Source organism: Belonocnema kinseyi, chromosome 10 (genome assembly GCF_010883055.1).
Source record: "Belonocnema kinseyi isolate 2016_QV_RU_SX_M_011 chromosome 10, B_treatae_v1, whole genome shotgun sequence".
Classification (NCBI taxonomy): domain Eukaryota; kingdom Metazoa; phylum Arthropoda; class Insecta; order Hymenoptera; family Cynipidae; genus Belonocnema; species Belonocnema kinseyi.
Window position 1 is genome coordinate 40,371,569 of NC_046666.1, and position 23,216 is coordinate 40,394,784.

Here is a 23,216-nt window from a genome sequence, read left to right on the forward strand (position 1 = left end):
TATTTTGAAAATATAATATGGAAATTAAAATTTTTTAGTAGCAGAATTTTTATGAATTAATAATAATTAATAACTCCATATATATATAAGTTTATATTTTGAAAAATAATATAGAAATTTAAGTATTCTATTAACTCAATTTTTATTAATTAAAGTTTAATAGTTTTATCAAACCTTAAACTGAAAATTTCAAAATTTAAATTAATTAATATTTTGAAAATATAATTAATCATTTTATTTATTTATTATTTAATTTTTAAAATTTTTCTATAAAAATGCTTTTTTCATAAAACATGACTTCTAATTTAATTTCAGTTCTTAAAATCGGAGAAAACTTTTTTTGCTAGACCTGATTTCCGGCCCGATAATTAACTACTTATTTGAACAATTTTAATTGTCCAGTCTTAAACACTGATTTTTATAAATGTTTTAATTTAAAGCGTTAGAATCTTAAATGCTTAATAATTATTAGTACATTTTAAAATTTATGTGCGTTTTAAATCCGCCGAATTTTAAAGTTTCAATTTAAAGTTTTAAATTTGGAATGATTTAATTTTAAACTGTTGGCTTGAATGTATATTTAAAATAATTCCATTTCAATATCTTTCAATAGAAACTTGTTTATTTTTGAATTCCTAGCTTTCAAAATTATACTTATTTACACAATTTGAAACTGTCCAATCATAATTTTCTGCCGGTAAATTGCAAAAATTGCTTAATTTCCGGAAAGTAGATTCATACACAAGTTTGCGCGGCAAATTCAAATCAATTTAAACGGACTCGAATTCCGCACTCTAGCGGTGAGCACAGTAACTATCAAACAGCTGTTTGTGTCGTTTGTGTCAGATCTCAGCAGGAGGGTTAGCCGGATATCGTCTAATAATTAAATTGTTTAGCGGTAAGTGATACAAAAATATAAAAATATTTACTTATCTACACACTTCCTTAGAAAAAAAAACCATTTAGTCCGTTACGGCAGATCAATTTTGATCGGAAAAAGTCTCACGCATCACTGACTGCATACTTGCTTTTATTATTATTAATTTAATTATCCCCCGGGGTCATGCATCACATATTCTGTTTTTTAAAGTAAGAAACTTAGACAAGAAGAAGTTCTCATTCATGTTTGACAAAAAATTGCTGATAGAGGCAAAAAATAAATAAAATTGTCGATACATCATGTGTCATATTGTCGTTTTTGATTAGACACGACATCTGTCAATGTTGCAGTTTCAATTTTGAATTTTCGGTCGAATGATATGCAATTTAAATTTTTTAATAGACACATAGGAGTGATATTTTTTTCTAGCGAGTGATTTGCGAAATGAATTTTAAGTGGTGAAAAGTGAATTTATCATTCCGGGGAAATCTGTCAATACGAAGGAGTGAATCACGCATTTGATTCGCAACACATGTAGTTCGTAATCACCTAATAACAAATAATTTAATAACCAGCTTCCACGCATGGGACGATAACAATACGGTATTTGAATGGGCATTGTAGGACATAATTAGAAATGAGTGCTCCATATTTTTTTCCCTCTATTTTTATTACTTGTAGGGAAATCGGTAATAATCTGTTATATACTGGGTGTCACAATAAAATCCTACTAATTCTTCGAAAATAAATTATTAAGTTTTTATTAGGTACGGCTCCTGAGAGTGTCAAAAAATAAGTAGGGCGTGAGTTATTGACCGGGGGCGGGGGCTGTTTTAAAATGTTCGAATGTATAAAAACTAGGGTGGGAATTATGATTAACGTAAAAATTTATTAGATATACATTTTTTTTAAATAGAAAAATTAATTTCACTTTATTTTTACTGTTAAAAAAGGAAAATTTTGCAATTTAAACCTTTAATATAATTCTTTTGTACTCAAGCCCTTCAAAATTTCGATTACTTGAAGTAAATTTAATCTTTTAGAAATTAACAATTTTAGTGTTTGGTTTTTAATTTTAAACGCAAAAAATTTCTGGTTTCTTAAATTCTTCGAAATCGTAGAGTATTAAAATGAAAGAATTGATAGTTCAACACTTTTCAGTTTAACGAATTTGTTTTTTTACAAAAAGTTTGAATTAAATGCCTCCAAAATGAATTAAAAAGAATAAACAATCAGGACAATAATTTCTCAAACTTAATTCTGAAAGATGAGCAGATTTTGGAACAAGACAAATGCTCCAAAAAGTTCAAGATTTCAAACTAACTTTAAAAAAAACAATTTTTTTATCAAATGATTGAGTTTTCATGGTAAAAGCTAAATTTTCCATTTTTTCTTAGCATAAGTTTCAATTTTGAAATTAAAATTGAAATGGCTGAATGTTAAAGAGTATAATTAAAAATTTTAACTCCGTTTTTTGTTTGTTAAAAATAAATTTTTTCAACTGAAAGTTTAAATATTCACTTTTTGTTAAAAATTGATATTTTTTAGTGGAAAGTCTATTGTTAAGCGGGACCGTTGAAAAATAGACCGGGAAAAACCGGAAATTTGAAATCGTTTGCTAAAATATTTAAGTATTTTTTATTTGAAAAATGTTACAAAATGTTCGACATTTCATACTCATTAAAGAAAAGAAACAATTTTTCTATTGGACAATTTAATAAATTATTAAATGTTTAATAGTTTCAATTTTGGAATTCTGAATTTTAATGGTAAACGTTAAATTTTCAATCGTTTTACATAGAAAGATTTTAATCTTTAGATTTTCGAAGAACTTTTAAACTTTTAGTGTTACAATTTTAATTAACCTCTTTAAAAAGTGTTTAATTTATAAGTGAAATTGTTAAATTTTGACGCATATATAACAATTGAACACTTATTATTTGTAGAAAAAATTGAGAAATTTTAAGAGATATTTAGAAGTTTTTAACAGATTCAAAATTAATTAAAAACTTGAAATTATTTCAAGTAATTTAAACGAAGTGTGTTAACATATTTTCAGAACATCTATATATATATTAAAAAATTAATCGAAATTTTCCTACAATTTTTGAAAATCCTGCAAATTTGAAAAATGTATTAAAATCTTCCATGTTCTTCTTTGATAATTGTTCAAATCTCTTAAAATCTTTTTAAACTTTCTGTTACAATTATTTTTTAAAGTGTAAAATCATCTTCAATTTTCGTAAGAATCTTAGAAAATATTTTATTCTTTTGAAGTCTTTCACAATTCTTAAAAAAATTCTAAATTTTAGGTTTCAAATCTGCAAAATCTACATTTTATTTTTAATTCAGCTGTAACTATTTGAAATTATTTCAAGTTCTAAATTTAATTCGAATTATTTTTAAACTCCTAAATATCTCTTAAAAGTATTCTAATATTTTTACAAATAATAAGTGTTCTATTATTATTTATAAATTCAAATTCAATTTTTTTTTAAATTTGCAGGATTTTTTAAAAGTTATAGAAAAAAATCAAAAAATATTTTGAATTTGGAAAAATTAAAAACCTTTCTAGATGTCTCAAGATTTTGAAATAAAATTTTAAATCTTTTAAAAGATGTCTAGACTTTTTAAAATAAAAATAATTTGAGAACTGTTAAGTTAAAAAAATTATTTTTTAATTTTTAATGTATCTAGTTTAAAATTACTTAAAATAATATTTTTTTCAAAATTTTTTAAAGTTCCTCGCTTGATTCTTTAATTTAGACGATTGAAAATGTTAATTTGGATTTCTATTTTTGGAACTTAATCTGAATCTTTGAACTCTATAATTGATCAAAGTTCTCAAATTTGCAGTTTATTTGCATTTTATTTAACATTTTTAAATTCAAAAGTGTTAGTATCTTCCATTTGGCACGTGTACATTTTTGAGCATTCGAAAAGACAATTTTTGAATTGAAAACTTTTAAACTTCAATTTTACAAGCTTGGAATTCAAGTGTTCTATTTTGAATGCTTTAATTTGTTGTTTATTGTATATTACTTTATATGGAAAAATGTTTAGAATATAGTTTGATTTTTTTAAATGTTTTATGTGAAAAATTTTTTAAACTTTCAAAATTTAAAGCTTGTATTATTTTTTTTATTATTGTATTATTTCTAATTAAAAGCGTACAAAATTGAACAATTTTATTGTGATTTAAAGAATCTCGAAATTGTATGATTTCATATTGAAATTTAGAAAATGGGACGATTTCAAAACGTTAATAATTAAATATTTTCCAGTTAAATTTTTGGAAGTTTTTTTTTTTAAATACAGAGGAATGAAAATTGTATTATTTCTAATTAAAAGCATTCAAAGTTGAATAATTTTAAATCGAAAACTTGAATTTTAATCAATTTAAATTGTAAGCGATTAAAATTTGTGAATTTGAAATTGAAAACTAAATGGAATATTTCAAAGTCAAAGCTTCCGAAATTCTAAGAACCCAAAAATTTTATTTATTTAAAAATTATGATTTAACATCAAAATTAATTAGACGAATTTGTCTAAAATCAAGTAATAATTTCATCTTTATTTTCCCGTTCAAAATGCAAAAAATTTCAATTAAAAGTCTTTAAAATTGAAATATTAAAACAAAACGTTCGAAATTAAAAGTAATTTTAAATGAGAAATATAAAAAATGAAAGACGTATACTTCAGAAACTTGAAACTTAAACGAATCCAAATTTTGTTTAAAACTAAAAAATGTAGTCTTGGAAAGTTGGATATTCAAACTTTCTGTACTGGAATTCTTGAAAATTTCTATTACATTAAGTAAATTTAAATCGTTTAGTAATTAATAATTTTTAAATTTTAAATTATGCTTTTCAAAATTCAAGCATGTCAATTTTAATCGTAAAATTTAAACGTATGATAGGCAAAAATGGAAAATTTAGCTTTTACCATGAAAATGCAATCATTCAATAGAAAAATTGTGTTTCTTTTTAAACTGCGAGTTTGAGATGTTGAACTTTTTGGAACATTTTAAAAATGTCTAAAAGGCAATATTCAATGTCTGGTTCTAAAATCTGCTCATTTTTCAGATTTGAGCTTGAGAAATTATTGTCCTAATTTTTAATTGTTTTGAATTTATTCTGGAGGAATTTCTTTCAAAATTGTTTAATTAAATATCCTTTAAACTGAAAAGTATGCAACTATCAAGAACTTAAGAACCCAGAACCTATTGTACTTTTAAAATTGAAACCAAGTCATTTAGAATATTTGTATCTGAAGTTATAAAATTCTTTACTGACTACAATTGAAACTAAACCATTTATAATATTTAGACCTAAAATCATTGAATTAGAAACTGTCAAGGCTTTTAATATGAAAATGTTTAATTTTTAAATATTTTAAAACCAAATTTTCCTGACATTTTTAATTGGTATATTTGAAATTACAACATTTTAAAATTCGCAACCTCGAAAAATTTTAAACCACATATTATCGAATTTAAGCATTTCAATCAAAACAAAATTAGTTTAATGCCTCAAAGATTAAACTGTTTTAGAAATGCTAGTTCAAATCCATAATTTTAAATTGAAACTATAGATATTTTAATGATGATAAAAATGTTAATAAAAAGTATCATATCATGTAGTATATGGTAAGTATAATTCACTGAACATGAATATTTGACGGTGACGTAATCTTGCAAAAAATTTCGCATTTCATTATGTTGTACAGAGTTTGTTAGAGAATATATAAATCAATCATAAATTTTTATAGTCAATGACTTTAAACCACTTTTATGGGTCCCCAAGAGAAAGCCCCATTAGTGCCAAATTTAATTTTACTAATTTTCAATTCTTAGAAGAATTTAAATTTGTTTGAACAATTTCTTTTTTCAGGTAAGTCGCGAAATTTACGTATTTTCTAGACTTTATGAGTTATTTATTCAATGATAATAATACAATAATTTGTTTAGACAATTTAAATTTATTTTCACATTTAGACTTATTATTAGAAAACAAATGATTATTTACAAATATTAAAATATGTTGACAATTTGGTGAAATGAAATGTTTCTCCTACTTTTTTAGCGCATTATTTAAATAATTGTAACTTTATTTAAATAAAGTATTTTATTGTTATGATTGATTAAAGAAATCTGAAGGTCTAGAAAATACGTTCCTTTCGCAACTTACGGGAAAAACTAATTGTTTAAATAATTTAAAGTTGTTCAAACTATTGAGAATTTGTTAACATATGTCTCCGTATTCTTAAATAACCGATTATAAAGATTATTTATACAAAATTCAAAAAGATTGAATATATTGCAATATTATATTCTAGGTTAAAAATGTTAAAAGTTTAAGATTTTGGTCTTTGAATATTAATGGTAAGGGAAAATGAAAAATTCGGTAGGGGAAAATTAAGGAACTGGAAAATTCTTAAATAATAAAATTCCTTAATTATAAAATTTCCGAATAATAAAATTCCAGAATAATAAAATTCCCGATCAGTTCATTATATCAGCGATTCACAAACTAGTGCCGCCGGCCGATGAGGCTGCCGCCGGCAGGGTGTTGTTACCTCGGGCCGGGCAGCCCCCGAGGGGGAAGCCCAGGCTGTTTCAATAACTAAAACACTAAAGATATGGCCTAATTCAATTCTAATTATCTGAATCATTTTCCTGGTGTAAGTTTAAGAAAATGAAAAAAAAGTTGATGAAAATCGGTTAACATTTCAGATAATTAAGAATATCGTTAAGAACATGCCAAATTACAAGAACTGTCAACTGGCATTGAAGATATTAACCGATTTTCATTAACTTTCTTTTCATTTGCTTAAAACTAGATTAGGAAATTGACTCAACTAATTAAAATTTCATTTATTAACATATTAATACATTTTGATTTTTCTCAACCGACAGGGTATTGTGAAAAAATGTGAGGGTGGCGGCCCTGTTGCTCTCCAGAAAGTGCATAAAAAGTTTGGGAATCGCTGCATTATATTACCAAAATTTTAAATTCCCGAATAATAAAATTACTGGCAGAAAATGTTCGAATTATAAAATATCCCAAATAGAACATTTCTGATTTATAAAATTTCCAAGGTTAAACAATTTTTTAAATTCTTCTCTGATAAATATTAAATATAATATTTATTAAAAATACAATAATCAAACATTTTTATCATATAAAAATTTTGTTTTATGTTTAAAGTCTTTATAAATGATCGTTTAAATTAAAAATAACAATAATTGTATACAAATTGTATACAAAAATAAATTAAAAAACTAATCTTAAAGTTTCTTCTTAATATATTTAAAAACATTAAAAATTCGATTCTTTAAGAACATTTTATGTAATTAATAAAATTCTATGTTCATTTTCAAAAAAATCTTTTTATCCAGAATTTTTTTTACAATTATTGTTACTTAACATTCAATTAGTACTTTAAACATTAAGAAAATTTTTCTTGAATCAAAATATTTGGTTATTTTATTTTTAATAAATGAATAATATTTATTTTAAAACAATTTTTGTAATTGCTTATATTTGGGAACCCTCTTGTTCGTAAATTTTATAATTTGATAATTTTCTGTCGGGAATTTTATTATTGGGAAATTTTCTAATTTGTGATTTTCATACCTCAGCAATTTTATAAATTCCGGAATCTTTCAATTCGAGATTTTTGAATTTTGATGTAGCTGAAGTTCCGAACGTTCAAATGAACGACAGATTTTTCCCCATTCCCATTTTACTCATAAATATTTTTCCAATTGCGATTTAAAATATGCATTATAATAATTATTATTATTATTACACCATTAAGCCATTTCGCTTTCGGGGTAGGTGTGACTCACTCGTTAGGGGAAAGGAGTAGTGTGTGGAAGGGATAGAGAATTTTCAAATTGATCCAGAATTCTCGTGTTATTTAAGTAAATAACAGGATCGTTCCGCAACACTGCTCCGACCCAGGTTGCTGATCAATCTCTCTAGCAATCACCCCAAGGGAAGAACCTCACGAAGTCGTTATGTAAGGTTCCCCACTTGGGTCCATTAGTGGCCAAGGTCTTTTGTTTCAGGCGTCATTCACTCTACTGACACTCTTTTTATTAACTATTTGCCGCCATACTTTCCTGTCCTGGCATACTTCTCTAGCTTCTTTTATGTCCATGCATTTTTTCATGCAGGCTCTCGTGTTTCTGTGACTTATGTCTCTTCTAACTAGGGTCTCATTCACACATTCTAACCATGCTTTCCGCGGTCTACCTCTGGGCACGCTGCCATTTACTTTACCTTGATACACTTGTTTCGATATTCGTTCATTTGGCATTCTCTCAACATGTTCGAACCATCTTAACCGATTTCTTTCCCATGTGTCTACTAGCGTTTCTTCTGCACCACATTCTTTTAGAATATCTCGTTACTTACTTTGTCCATCAGAGGTTTCACACATATTATGGGCATGAATCTCATGTCATTTACGTTAATTTTACTCTTATCTTTTTATTGATAAGTCCATGTCTTGCTACCGTATAGTACAGTCGGTACAAAGATAGAATGATGTATTGCCATTTTAGCTTTATTTGATATATTTTTACTTCTGATATGGGGACCTGCTCTACCAATAACCTTCTTACCTTCGTTTATGCGTCTCTCTAATTCCTCATCTATCTTCCCGTCCCTCGTAAATAAGCTACCAAGGTATACGAACTTATCAACTTGTTCAATTTTCTCACCATTTAATAAAATATTGCATAGTGTTTTCTCACTCTTTCCTTCGAACACCATAGTTTTTGTTTTATTTGCATAATTTTAAGGCCCATGCTCTTCATGCTTGCATCTAGTTTATTCAGCATTCTTTGTAAGTCTTCGATAGACTCTGCCATAACAACCTTATCATGTGCGAACGCTAACCCACGTACCCTTACTGTTTCGAGATCCACATCCTCTTCGTCGAAGAGAGCCATTCTTAGACACTTGTCCATAAATAATATAAATAACTATGAAGACATAACGCATCCTTGTCTAACTCCTTGAATAATATCGAAAAAGTCACTCAGTTTCCCATTCACTCTTACACTCGCTTTGCTACCTGTATATATTGTTTTTATAGCTTGTAGTAGCGATCCATTGACTCCATACTCTTTCAGGACTTCCCAAAGTTTACTTCTATCTGCCTTGTCAAAAGCTTTTTCTAGGTGAACAAATTCACATAAAACTCTTTTTCCTACTCTCAAACTTTTTTTTGTTATTTGCCTTAAGCTAAATATTTGATCCGTACATGACCTTCCTGGCATAAACCCACTTTGGACTTCCCAAATCTTTGCTTCTGTTATTTTCATTACTCTCCGAATAAGTATTTTTGAATATATTTTACTTACGGTGCTTAATAAGCTAATCCCTCTGTAATTATGGCACTCGCTTTTATCTAACTTTCTCTTGTATATTGGTACGATAATCGCTTTTTTCCAATCGTCTGGGACGTCTCCCATCTCGAAACGTAAATTTATCAATTCGCACAGTCTATGTGGTATGCACGCGACACCGTGTATAGATGGTATTAACGCTGAAATGCTTAAGCATTTCAGCGTTAATACCATCTACCCCGGCAGCCTTACCGTTTTTCAAGTTCTTAATTATATCCCTAACCTCAGTGACACAGACTTTCTCAATTGAGTTTTCCATCGCATCGTGTTCAACATCGCAGTTGTGGTGTCCTATAGCTTCATCTCCGAATTGTCTCCTAAAATAGTCTCTGAAAGCCTCTAGTATTCCGTCTGCATCATATGCCATTTCCCGCCTACTATTTCTCATGTTGACTAATTCTGTACTTTTGTTTCCTTTCATTTTTTTATAAAGTAGTTTCTTGCTTCCTTCAAAGTCGTTTTGTATTTTCATCTCTTCTTCTGCTCTAATTGTATCTTTACGTTTCTCAACTAATCGTTTGAGTATCCTGTTTTCGCGTCTATAATCATTTCTACGTCTATTTTTTTTCTCATTGCTAAGACCTGCGATGTTCAAAGTTCTCTTGAACGCTTCTCTCTTCGCTTTTTGGGCAGCCTGAATTTCATCATTCCACCACGCATCACCAGACATTCTTCCTGCAACTGCGGTACCACACACTTCGATCGTACATCTAACAAGGATATCCTGTAACATTGTCCAGGTACCCTCTATATCTTTGTTTTTTATACAGTCCTCCCATGTTGCCCTATCTATGCTTTCGATAATCTTATTTTGGAAATCTATTCGCACATCCGGTTTCTGTAGGTTCTCAATTTTGATTCGCGTTTGTTTTGCTTTCTTGGTTCTCTTTTTTCTCCATCCCCGACCTAAGTTAATTTTTGAGATCAGAAGGTAATGATCAGTATTGCATTCAGGATCCCTCATGACAGTTGTAGCTTTGACTAACTCTCTTAGTCTTTCATCCGCAACAACAAAGTCAGTTATACTGCGGCTATTCCCTTTAGACCAGGTGTACATGTGGATCATTTTATGCCTAAACCAAGTATGTGTAATAAGCAGACCCCTTTCTAAGCATAGACCAACTAATTTATCTCCGTTATAGTTTTTTCTTGGATCCTCAAAATTACCTAGTACTCTTTCTGTATCCTGATTTTGGATGCCCGCCCATCCATTCATGTCTCCTAGTAGAATTATTCTTTCCCCATGTTCGCAAAATTTATTGTGTCATTTAAAGTGTCCCAGAAGGCGTCTTTTACTTCTCTAGGATCACTATCAACTGGCGCGTAGCATGCTATGATAAATAGTCTTCTAATCTCTACTTTCATTCTAGCCCACAGCAGTCTGGGAGATACGAAACCATGGTCTCCGAGATGCTGCTTTGCTCTTTCATTCAAAATCAGACCTACTCCTTGTTTACCATGTGATTCACAGTCTACTCCTGACCATATTTCAAATCCGCCTTTCAACACGCCGTTTTTGATGTCTTTGGTTTCGCATCCCTTTTTCTTTGTTTCAGACACACATAAAATGTCTAGTTTCCTCACGTCCATAGTTTCACGCAATTCTTTTACCTTGAGATCATTTTCTCCCATCGAAGCACAATTTTAAGAATGTGCATATATTCGAAATTAAAAATTTTTTATTTGTCTTTTTTCCCAACCGAGGATACATGACCGGCTTCTTTTAGAGTTATTACGAAACTGTTACAGAAGACACAAGAGAACGTGAGAGTCGATTTACAACTACGTCATATCCGACAGTCGTTAAAATCATCTTCTTTAAAGTCCTTTCAAAACCATTGAAACTTTTTAAAAAATACATTGTCTAAGGAGCTTATTTTGATAAAAATTTTCCGCGTTTTTCAATACATAGCCAAACTTTTCACCAATAAAACAGTTCAATTTTTGAGTTTTCAACTAAGTGTACAGATAAATAATTTAGTTTATAATTTATTTAAATAAATGAATATATATATATATATATATATATATTTGTGTGTGTTTATTTTAGGCCTACATCTTTGAATTTATAATAAAAAGAGAGTCCCCCTCCGGTTCAAAATCTCAGCGTTGTTTTTAGTTTGTAGGTTGAAAATTTCTTTTTTTATCGTAAAATTATAATAAATTGATATGAATTACTTATCTCTAAGTACGTTTCCGGATTTCCTAGTAACTGCATTTCGAAGCACAATTTTAAGGAAGTGCATATATTCAAAATTAAAAATTTTCTATTTGGCTTTTTCCCCAATGTTTCAATATTAAATTACTGTCAATATAAATAAAAAAATATTTGAGCACTTCTTCTAGTTTACAACGTCATCAGTGAACAATTTTGTTTTTATTTTTCGGGATTTTTTAGTCTTCTCAAATTCCCGACAGAAAAATGCCGAATTATAAAATATCCGAACTAAAAAACTCCCGAATTTAAACAATTAAATGTTTTGATAAATATTATTTATTTACTAAAAATATAATAATCAATTATTTTTATAAAAAAGAAAATTAATTTTTGATGTTTAAAGTTTCTACAATTATTGTTATTTCAAATTCGAACCATAGTTTTAAAAACTTTAAACATTACAATAATTTTTTTACTTTAATATTTTTTATTATATTTTTAATAAATGAAGAATATTGATACAAATTTTAATTTGTTAATTTCGGGAGTTTTCTAGTTCGAATATTTTATAATTCAGCAATTTATTCTCGGAAATTTTATTATTCGTGAATTTTCGAATTTGATAACATTATAAACTATCAGGAATTTTATTATTCGTGAATCTTCCAATTTCGTAATATTATAAACTGTTCGGAAATTTTATTGTTCTGGAATTTTATTATTGGGGAATTTTATTATTCGGGAAATTTTATTCTTGGGAATAATACACTGGCGGGAATTTTAATGTTCGGAATTTTTCAGTCATCCTGTAATTTCCAAGAATCTCGTAGTTCACAACAAAACAATTATTCACTGCAAATTAAAAAAATTAAACTCGCGCAGGTCTTGCTCTAAAAACTTTTGAAGGTGAATAATTTCAAAAATATAAATTAGAAATCGTCAGTATTTAAATTCATCACAAAATACGAATAAAAGAATAGTCAATTAACAGCAAAATAAAGTATCGTCACCAAAACTAATGTATTCCTCTCTCGGAAACATAAAGTTCAATTTCCCAGGATACTAGCGAGTAATTGTTTGAAAATTCCAGGGTTTCAAGCGAACGGGAAAACCAGGGAATTTTATTTAGGATCGGCAATATTTTCCTTCTATTGCAAAATCACTTTTTTCTCATTAATATTCTTTTTATTATTCAGTATAGAATCAGAGGGGAAAATCTGATTGCTTCGCGCACCATTTGACGTATGTGATACCATCAAAGTTTTCCGATGATTGCTTAACTTCTTGTTATTTGTATAAGAGATAAAAAATTGGTTCTTTTAAATAGGTTGAAAGCTAGGAGAATTATATAAAAAGAGAAGCGAGGATGAAGCTATTTTGTAAATGATTTAAAAAGATATTTAAAAACTATTGCATATCTCAATGTAAAAAAAAAATTAATAAAATACATGATAAAAATAAGAATGTCAAAAATCGTTTAAAAATATATTCGGAGCATATATTGCAGGACTTTAGTTTAAAAATGGTAATTTCTAGGTCTTCTAATTTTTGTTGGTCCTGCTTAAATGTGAAAAATTACATTTTTAAGTCGACTTTCAAAAAGGTTTCGAAATCAAATAATTCGGACCTAAATGTTTTCTTAACGGAATAATTTAAAATTAATAAAATCTTCACAAATTTATCAATTTAAAATTGTATCAGTTGTAAATATAAGTTCTTTAAGTCTGAACCATTTTTAATCAAAGCTTTTAAAATAGAACAATTTTCAAAATTAAACGTTAAAAAGGTATATTTTAATTTTATTCGTTTTAATATTCAACTCTGTATAACAAAATCCTTTATAGTTAAACAAATAAAATTTTGAAACGTCAAAATTTAAAAAATTCAGATTCAATCTTTATAAATTAGAGAATTGAAACTTATTTCAATTTTTAAAATATTACATACTATATAAATGAAAGTAAATGAAAATATATATTTAAGTTGAAAATCCACATGTTTTATTGATAATTGATCTTTTTTTTTGTAGAAAATTAATCTTCATGTTCAAAAAATCAAATTTTGGTTGAAAATTCAACGTTCTTATTGAATGTTAAAATCTTTTCTTGAAACTTCTTTTTGTTGTGAAAATGTATCTCTTTATTTAAGAGTTTTTGTTTGAAAATTAATTTTCTTCAATTAAAATCTAACAATTCCACTTTTGGGTTAAATAGTGATATTATAAATTGAAAATTGATCTTTTCTGGTTGAAAATTCATATTTTTCGGTTAAAAATTCAGCTGTTTGCTTTAAAATGTAACTTCTTGGTTGAAAACTAATATATTTTGGTTGCGGATTCAACTATTTTGTTGAAAATTCTGATTTTTTGGTTGAATTCATCTGTTTTTTATTTAAAATAAAAATATTTATGTTAAAAAATTATCGTTGAACTGCTTTATAAAAAATTGATTTATTTTTGCTTACAGATTCATTATTGTAGTTTGAAATTCAACAATTTAAAATTCTTTTTTTTTGTTGAAAAATAGTTTTTTTTAATCTGAAGTTTTTTGGTTGAGGACTGAACAATGTTGTTACAAATTCTTCTTTCTTCGTTAAATTTAACTGATTAATAAGTTGTTTTTCTTTTCGTTGAAAATTAGTTTTATTTTTTAACTGAAAAACTAATTATTTAATTTTTGGTGGAAACCGTATCTTTTTTCAGTTGAAGATTCGTCTTTTAGTAGAGGATCAACATTCCTGGTTAAAAATTAATCTTTGTAAGTTAAAAATTCAGTTATTTGGTACAAAAACAACTATTCTCTTAAAAGTTGAATTATTTTGTTGAAGTCATATTTATGGTCGAAAATTAAACTGCTTTGTTGAAAATTCATCTATTTGGTTAAGGATTCCTAATATTTTGTTAAAAATTCGTGTTGTTTCCGTTGAATTCAATTTGTTGGCAACTTACCTTCATTCGTTGAAAATTGAACTATTTTGTTGAAAATTCATGTATTTTGTTAAAAATTCTTCTTTTTTCGTAGAATTCAACTGGTTGAAAACTTATGTTTAAAAGTGGAAAATTCATGTATTTTGTTGAAAACTCGTCTTTTGGTAAAAAATTTAATTTTTTGGTTAAAAATGCAGCTATTTGGTAAACAAATGAATTATTTTGTTAAAAGTGTAATTATTTAGTTAAAAATGCAACTTATTCTTTAAATGCCCTGTTTTTGGTCGAAAATTTATTTTTGTTGGCTGAAAACAAACTTTTTGGTTGAAAATTGCACTTTCCCAGTTGGAAATTTATTTGTTTTGTTAAACATTCATTTCTTTTTGTAGAAAACTAATCTTCTTTGTCGAAAATTCATCTATTTGATTGAAGATTCAACTATTTTGTTAAAAATTTTTTTTTTTTCGTTACATTCAGCTTTTTGAAAATGTATACTTATAAATGGAAAATTCAACTATTTAGTTGAAAATTCATGTATTTTGTCGAAAACTCGTCTTTTGGTAAAAAAAATGAATTAAAATTTAGGATATTTAAATTAGATAAAATTCAAATTTAAAATCCCTTTTTAACGTCCAATAATTCTTTACATTCTTTACATCAAAAAATTAATTTATTGGGTTGAAAATGCAGCTATTTGGTAAAAAATTCAATTATTTTGTTAAGAGTTTAATTATTATGTTAAAAAATTCAACTATTTTGATAAAGTCCTCTTTTTGGTAGGAAATTAAACTTCTTTGTTGAAAATTTGTCTATTTGGTTGAGGATTTAAATATTTCGATAAAAATGAGTTTTTTCCTTGAATACAACTTGTTGAGAACCTAATTATCTTTCTGGTTAAAACTTCAAATATTTGGATTAAAATTCATGTATTTTGTTAAGAACTCGTATTTTGGTATATAATTAATGTTGGTTCAAAATGTAGCTATTTGATAAAAAATGCAACTTTTTAAATTATGGTTGAATTATTTTGTTGAAAATTAATCTTCTAGAGCAAGTCATATTTATTGGTTGAAAATTCATCCCTGTTCTCTAAAAATGAACTGTTTCGCTGAAAATTCGTCTTTTTAGTTTGAAAATTCAACTATTGGTTAAAAATGCATCTACCGAATTTTTTTCCGATAATATTGGTTTTATAATTACATTCGAAATTGCAATGGGGATATGGAGAAGTCTTGCGATTTTTATCTCTTGAAATTAATAATTCTTTTTAATTTAATTTAATTTAATTTTTAATTTCGGTTCTGCAAAATGATACTTTTGCTTTTGGTGCCACCCCATGTGGAGGATTAGCTCCCGGTGCATCTAGTGTTCACTGTTCTGTGGCCTGGTATATTTTTAGAGGATTTTCCAACAAGTGTGCGACTGTGGGGGTGGTTTATAAAGCGGATGTACACAGTCTCTCAGAGGAGGGCGTACGCGTGTCAATGAGACACTATCTGGAATAAGATAGCGACTTGGTCGAGTCATGATTCGCCTCGTATTTTTTTACATTTTCATCGTTTGTGAATGAGAAATTATTAGAATGGTCAAAAATTTCACTTCCTTCGGCCCAAAATCAGCCGAATCAAAAAATTTCTCATCATATAAAAGTTTTTTTTTTAAATCTCATGAAGAATTAGTAATTTATTTATTTTATTGATTAAAGTTATTTAAAAAAGTTAGAAAATTCGTAAACAGACTTTTTTGAGTCGAAATTTTAATTGTAAGTTTAATTCCTGGATCTGTTTAATTGTTATAAACAAATGCATGGATATAACTGTTATGCCGCATTTTTAATTACATATATTTTTTTAATAAAATCTATAACAATAATGTTTATTTGTGAACGAACACTGAACGAGAATAATGGTTCATACTTTAAATAAGTATTATAAACAAATTCACTTATTTAGTAGGATTTTAAAAGACTTAAAAAATACAAATGAAAAAAACGAGAGAAAAAAGGAAGAATAGGAAGTTCCCTTCTTTTATTTTTGTCTTTTTTACTTTGAAACAACAAAATTAATGGAGACATTTAGAAGTGTTTTGTCCAAATTTGATCCTCAGATTCTGAGCTTTTGGAATTAACAATAATATCGAATTCAAATTTGAATGTTGAACGTTAAAGAGGAATTTAAATTTGTTTTATTTTGAACTTAATTTCTAAAAATTGTATTTTTAATTTCACTTTTAAATTGAGAAAAAGTTAGTCATAATTTCTGTGATATTGCAATTATCCTCGCCTTAAAAAGAACAGATTTTTATTATTTTCTTACATGAATTCAGGATGGCCTCTGGACCAGGAAATGACTGAATTTTATGAGTCCAGGGACTAATAATTGATTTTTTAAATTCAACTGTACTTTAAGATTTAAAAAGTGAATAATAATTGATTGTACAAGACGATTCGGAATCAGTTCACAATTTTAGAATTTTCCGATTTTAACGATAAGAATTGAACTGTTTCAGTTGGAAAGTCTTATTATTTTAAAAAATGCAAAACGCCCGATTGAAACTTCATAAACTATTTTTAAGTTTAAAATAACTGAAAAATTATTTATAATTAAAGGCTTTAATTAAATCTCAAATATTATTTCAGAGTAAAATATTCAATTTTCAAAACATTCAATTTGAAATTTTTTAATTAAGAAAAATAGCAGTTACTTAATATCTTGAAATATCTGACTGTTAATTTAAAATCAGTAATTATAAATTAAATATTCAAAACTAAAAAAAACTAAACTCTAAACGTCACAATTTTAATTTTTCTATTGAAAAAAATTAAACTATGAATCAAATTGTTGAATTTTTAGTATAAATAACAATTGAAGAATTATTAAAATTCGAAATGATTTTTAATAATTTAAAAGAAGTTTCTATGTGTACGTGTAAAAAGTTAATTTTAAGTGAATATTAAAAAAAGATTAGAAAGATTTACAAAATTATGATTGTGGAAGCTTTGAAGAAAATCTCTTTAATTTTGCAGGATTCAACCAAAAATGCAGGAAAAATGCTAGGGAAACTTCGAATAGTTTCAAAAGACGTTTAGAAGTTCTGAAAAAACATCCAAAATAATTTAAAATTTGAAAAAATGTAAAACAACATGTAGATGTTTCAAGATTTTGAAATAAAATTTCGAAGCACTATAAGGATTTTGAAACTATTAAAAATAACAATGATTTGTCTTTTAATTTAAGAAGTGTTTAGTTTATAAAAGAATGTAATTAGTTTTCAATTAACATTAATTAAACATTAACATTAATTAAAATTACATAATTTTAAAATTCATTGATTTATTCTATAATTTAGAGTTTATAGAGCATTGAAAATGACAACGTGGTTTAACTGAATTTAATTTAAAAATGTTTAGTTGGCAAGTGTTAGTAGCTGCTCAGTTTTCATTACTTCAAATAGAAAAAAATTGATATTCAGAGTTCGATTTTTTAAATTTCATTAATTTGGAACTTTTGTTGGATTGAAATGGTCACCCTGTAGTTTGAAAAGGCACACAATTTTATTTTTTCAATTTTTTCTTATTTAAACATTCGGCTTTTCATCTCTTAACCTTACTCTTTTCTTTCAACTTGGTTTGTTGCACGAAGGAATAAAAAAATTTCTTTCGTGGTTTATTGCTTTGTTTTTAAATATAACTTTTAGTCGCAGTTTTCAGTTCATTTATGCATTAATAAGGGTTACGAAATTTCCGCACCAACTATTTTTGTAAATAAAATTTTTCGTATGAGAAGTTTTATTTCATGATAAAATTTATTTAAAAATGTTTCTAAATATTATAAATAAAAGAGGAAATTTTAATTGTAACTTTTTCTTTAATATTCGGAAATAATTTTATTCTTCACGTTTTGCTACCAAAATATATAATTTGTACACTTTTTAAATTTTAATGAGATGATAAAAATGATTGTTTATTTTGGAAACAATGATTTTTAAGAGAAAATTTAAAAAGATTTAAAAATGTTTCAAATGATTTCCAGAAGTTAAAAAAAAATCATATAAGATCTGAAAGAATTTCTATATTTTGCAAGATTACAAAATTTAAAAACAAATTCGAATAAGCTTAAGGCATATTTAGAAGTTTAAAAATGATTATTGTTGAATCTTCAAAGATTTAAAAACATTTCAAAATATGTCAAATATTTTTACTTAAATGGATTTTTACGATTTCCTAAATTTCACTGGTTTTAAATGATTTCAACAAATTTTTATAAATATTTAGCAAATAAAATAAATTTCATTCCAAGGAATTTCTACAGACTTAACGATTTCAAGTGATATAAAGGAATTAAAAAATTTTCAAAGGATTTTAAGGATTTTAAGTTATTTGAAAAGATTTCAAAGAATTTCAATAGGTTTTCGAGGTTTGTACAAATTTGAACCTATTTCTAGAGAACTTTAAGGGATACATTTCATTTATTTTTAACGGGTTTTAAATTATTTCTATCTATTTCAAGGATTTCGAAGATTTTAAACGAATTCAACAGGGGTTAAAGGATTTTAGTAGATTGACAAAATTTCAAGCAATTTCGAAGCATTTTGTAGCTATTTTAAACATTTTAAGGGATTGCAAAGAATTTTTTAGGATTTTCAAAGTTTCAAGCTTGATTTTAACGGATTATTGAAGAACTTTAGAAATAAAATAAAATTCCAAGGAATTCACATAGCGATTCCAAAAATTAAGAGATTATAAGGTGTTTCGAAAAATTTAAAGGATATTATTGATATTAAATCTTTAAATACATTTCTATATAACTTTAGGTAATAAAATAAATTTTATCACAAGAAATTTCTACAGATTTTAGCAATTTAAAATTATATGAAGGAATTAAAAAACTTTTAAAGAATGTTCAAAATTTTAAGTTATTTTAAAAGCTTCCAAAGTATTTCAAGGGGTTTCAAAAGTGTTAAGAGCTGTGGAAGAATTTTTGTATGGTTTCCAAAGATTTACAGGAAAGAAAAAAAGACTTCACAAGATCTAAGGGATTTTATAGGACATCTAAGTATTTCAAAGATTTTAGGGGATTTTACAAATTTTAAGACCCTTTTAGAGGAATTTTAGAAATACATTTAATTTATTTTATTTTCAACGGATTTTAAATAATGTTAAAGGATTTCAACAGGACCTAACAGATTACAAGCGTTTTAGTGAATTTAAAAATATTTCCGAATGTATCAAGTGATTTCAATGAAATTTAAAGCGATTTTAAAGGATTTTATTGAATCTCCAAGGATTCATAAGATTTCTAGGGATTTTACAGAATTTCAAAAGATTTAAGGGGTGTACAGGATTTTCAAAGGATTTTAAGATTTGAAAATATTTGAACAGATCCCAAAGAATTTCAAGAGATTTAAAAGATTTTTTTAGAATTTCCAAAGATTTTAAGGGATAACTAGATACATTCGACAAAAATTATTAAATTAAATGAAATTTCGAAGGAATTTTAAGGTATTTCAAGGATCTTTTTCAAGATTTAAAGAATTTTACTGGATTTCCAAGGATTTTAAAAGATTTAAGGAAGTAACTATTTTAATGCATCCCAGAGAATCTCAAGAGATTTTGAAAACTTATATATAATGATTTTATGTAATGAATTCCCTGTAATCTCAAAACAATTATTATTTATTTTTCGATCTAAAAAGATACCTATGTTTTCCCTATAATTTCATTTACGAATGCATAATTAATAAAATAAACTATTAACAAAGCATTCCGAGTACAAGGAGTGAATGTTCGGGCGTGAAGCGCGTACTGAATTAATTATGGAGCGCGAAGCGCTAAACTCAACAGAAGTGCGTTCTAAGTGCGCACCGCGCGCGATGAGCATGTGGCCGTGCGGCGGGCTGATTTTTTTTATTTATTTCGCTGTCGATGAACCATGAATATCAATGAAGACAACATATTGCTATTGTCTAAGTCTCCTCTTTCAGGGCTTTTCATCCACTTGCCACTCGCCCTATTGTGAAGGGTTACCCTGCTTGACATTTCCCACCTACGTGATCCCGCGCGTTCTTGTTTATGAAAGGAGGTCGCTTTTGTGGAGGGAAAATTGGAAATGTGTGGGGATATTGAATATTCTCAAATAATAATTTAGTCTGCAAATAATTTCAGACTTCACAGTCCATAATTCTCTCAAAACAGGGGAAATAGGGTGATTTTTCATGAAAATAGGGGAGTGAATTCAAGTCGAAATATATTGCATTTTCGACGAAACAGATGAATTTTCAAGCTAAAATGTCTAATATTTTAGAAAACAATTGACCGTAAAAATGAGTTTTCAAGAGGACGTTATTTTTTAACCTGGAAAGATGATTTCTCAACCAAATTTGGATGAATTTTTAACATAAAAAAGATGTATTTAAACTGTTTTGAACTCTCAAGCCAAAGAGATGAATCTTCAACAACATTGTTGAATTTTTAACCAATTAAAAACTAAATAGTTGAACTTTCAAGAAAACGGAACGAATTTAAAAAAAGTTTAATTTTTAACCAAATACTTGATTTTTCTGCAATTACATATAGATGAATTTTCAACCAAGTGGTCGAATTAAAAAAAAAATTAACTCCAACCAAAACAGTTCAATTTTCAACCAATTTTAAAGCCTGAAAGACCATTTTTCAGAAGAAAGTTGAATTATCAATCCAAAGGGCGCAATTTGACAACAAAATTCTTACCAAAAATATTCATTTTTTTCGAAATGGCTTAATTTTCATCAAAGTAATTCAATTTTAAACAAAATATTTGATTTTTTAAGGAAATGTATAAATTTTTAAATAAAAAAGATCAATTTTAAACAAAAAGTGGAAAAGTTTAATTTTCAGCAAAAAAATTAATTTTTAACAAAAAAAAAGATTTTTTAACAAAATAGTTCAATTTTCAACTAAAGTAATAAAGTCAGCGAAATATATAATAGTTAATTTATCCAAGAAAGACTTTAATTTTAAATTAAAATAGTTGGAACTCAACTAAAGAGGATAGATTTTCAACAAAATAGTTCCATTCTCATCCAACAGAGATTAATTTTTAACCAAACAGTTGCGTTTTTAACCAATAAAGAGGAAATTCCTACCAAAATAGATGAAGTTTCAACAAAATGTTAATTTTCAACAAAAGAGTGAAATTTTTGACAAAAATAATAGAATTTTCATGCTAAAAAATAGAATTTTGAACAAAATAGTTGAATTTTCAACCCAAAATGATGAATTTTCAAGAAAATAGTTGAATTTTTATCAAATCTGTAAATCCTTCACTGATGAAATGAATTTTCAACATAGTACTTCAACTTTTAACTAAGCAGTTGAATTTTTAACCAAGAAGATTAAATTTCTACCAAGAAAGATAAATTTCCAACAAAAAATATATATTTCGAACTAAAAAGAGTCAATTTTTCTGCAACTGAAAATCGTTTGTTAAAACTTTAGTTAAAACCGTTATTTTGAACAAAAAATTCTTACTCAACTAAATAGTTTAGTTTTCAACTAATAATATGAATTTAAAAAAAAGTAGTTTAACTTTCCACCCAGTAAACAAAATTTAAAACGAAAAAAGTTGAATGCCAAATGAATAATTTGATACTTGATTTTTCAACTAAAAACTATCAATTATCCACCAAGAATTGAATAAGTAGTTAGTTTCGGTAAAAAAATTTATTTACCAATGAAAAAAGTAGACATTCGACAAAATATTAGTTTGATTTTAAACCAATATAATGCATGTTTTAATTTTAAGGAAACAGTTCTAGTTTTAATCAAGTAGTTGAATTTTCAACTCAAAAATAGCATATTTTCGAGTAAAATTGGAATATCTTAATTTTCAACTACAAAAAGCTGATTTTCAACAAACGAGATAAATCTTTGACCAATAAAATGAATTTTTATCAAAATATAATTGTTTGGAAATGGATTTATAACCAAAAATATAATAGTTCACTTTTCAAATAAAAAGAATTAACTTTCAAGCAATAATAGTCATATTTTCTTTCTGGCTCCTATTAATTCAGTTCGAATTTAAGTGAAAAAACGAGAATTTTTTTGAAAACCGGGAAAAAGGGATTTTTAAAAAAGACAGGGATAAGTGGGGGAATAGGTGAGTGAGTGTGACGTTTGTAATTCCAGTGGATGTTCATAAGAGCGTGCATTTTAAAAAAATATTTGTTAATGATGTTCTTTTTTATTGGTCTCTCTGGTTTGCGTGTTAATACTATTAAAGTATCACTGATATTATTTCCTTAGGTTTGTGAAAAAATGGTCTCTGCCTTAGCTGGGATTTGAACCCAGGTTTTTAGATTGCTGGTCTTATCCGCTAAACTACGGAGAGATTGAGATTATTTTCTTTCACAAACTCCTAGAGGATAATCTCGAGGCAATTCCTTATTTTTATACCCGTATGTTCTTAAGATTATTTTTATTTTATTTAGTATTCATTATATTATTTCGTTTTAGTTTATAAACAAGATTCTGTTTAACGTTTAGAATTAGGTTATATTAAGTACAAAATTAGGGTATTTGCCTAATCGGAAAACCGGGAAAAAATCGGGAAATTACCAGAAATTTAATTACTAGCCCTTAGTTGAACATGCATTTTCTATAAGAATGATAATTTTCATGTTAGGTTCACTTTAGAGCAGGGAATTTCGTTAATAATTTTAATTTTTACTTTAAGAAAGGGAATTTCCGAAAAAAATATTATTTGACTTGGAACGCGAAATTTTTCAACAGGATTTTGTTTCCGATTTAGAAGAAGGGAATTAAAAAAATAATTTTTCAAGCCAGAATTCG

At 26.7% G+C, this 23,216-nt stretch overlaps 1 protein-coding gene across 7 annotated transcripts in view; it reads left to right on the forward strand.

The window, feature by feature from the left end:
- The first annotated feature begins 804 nt into the window (after positions 1-804).
- Positions 805-23,216, forward strand: part of LOC117181631 (endophilin-A) — a 144,724-nt gene continuing 122,312 nt past the window's right edge. For all 7 annotated transcript variants that reach the window (XM_033374510.1, XM_033374514.1, XM_033374511.1 and 4 more), the window contains exon 1: positions 805-898. The gene's annotated coding sequence lies outside the window, so the exon portion shown is untranslated. The remainder of the gene's footprint in view (positions 899-23,216) is intronic.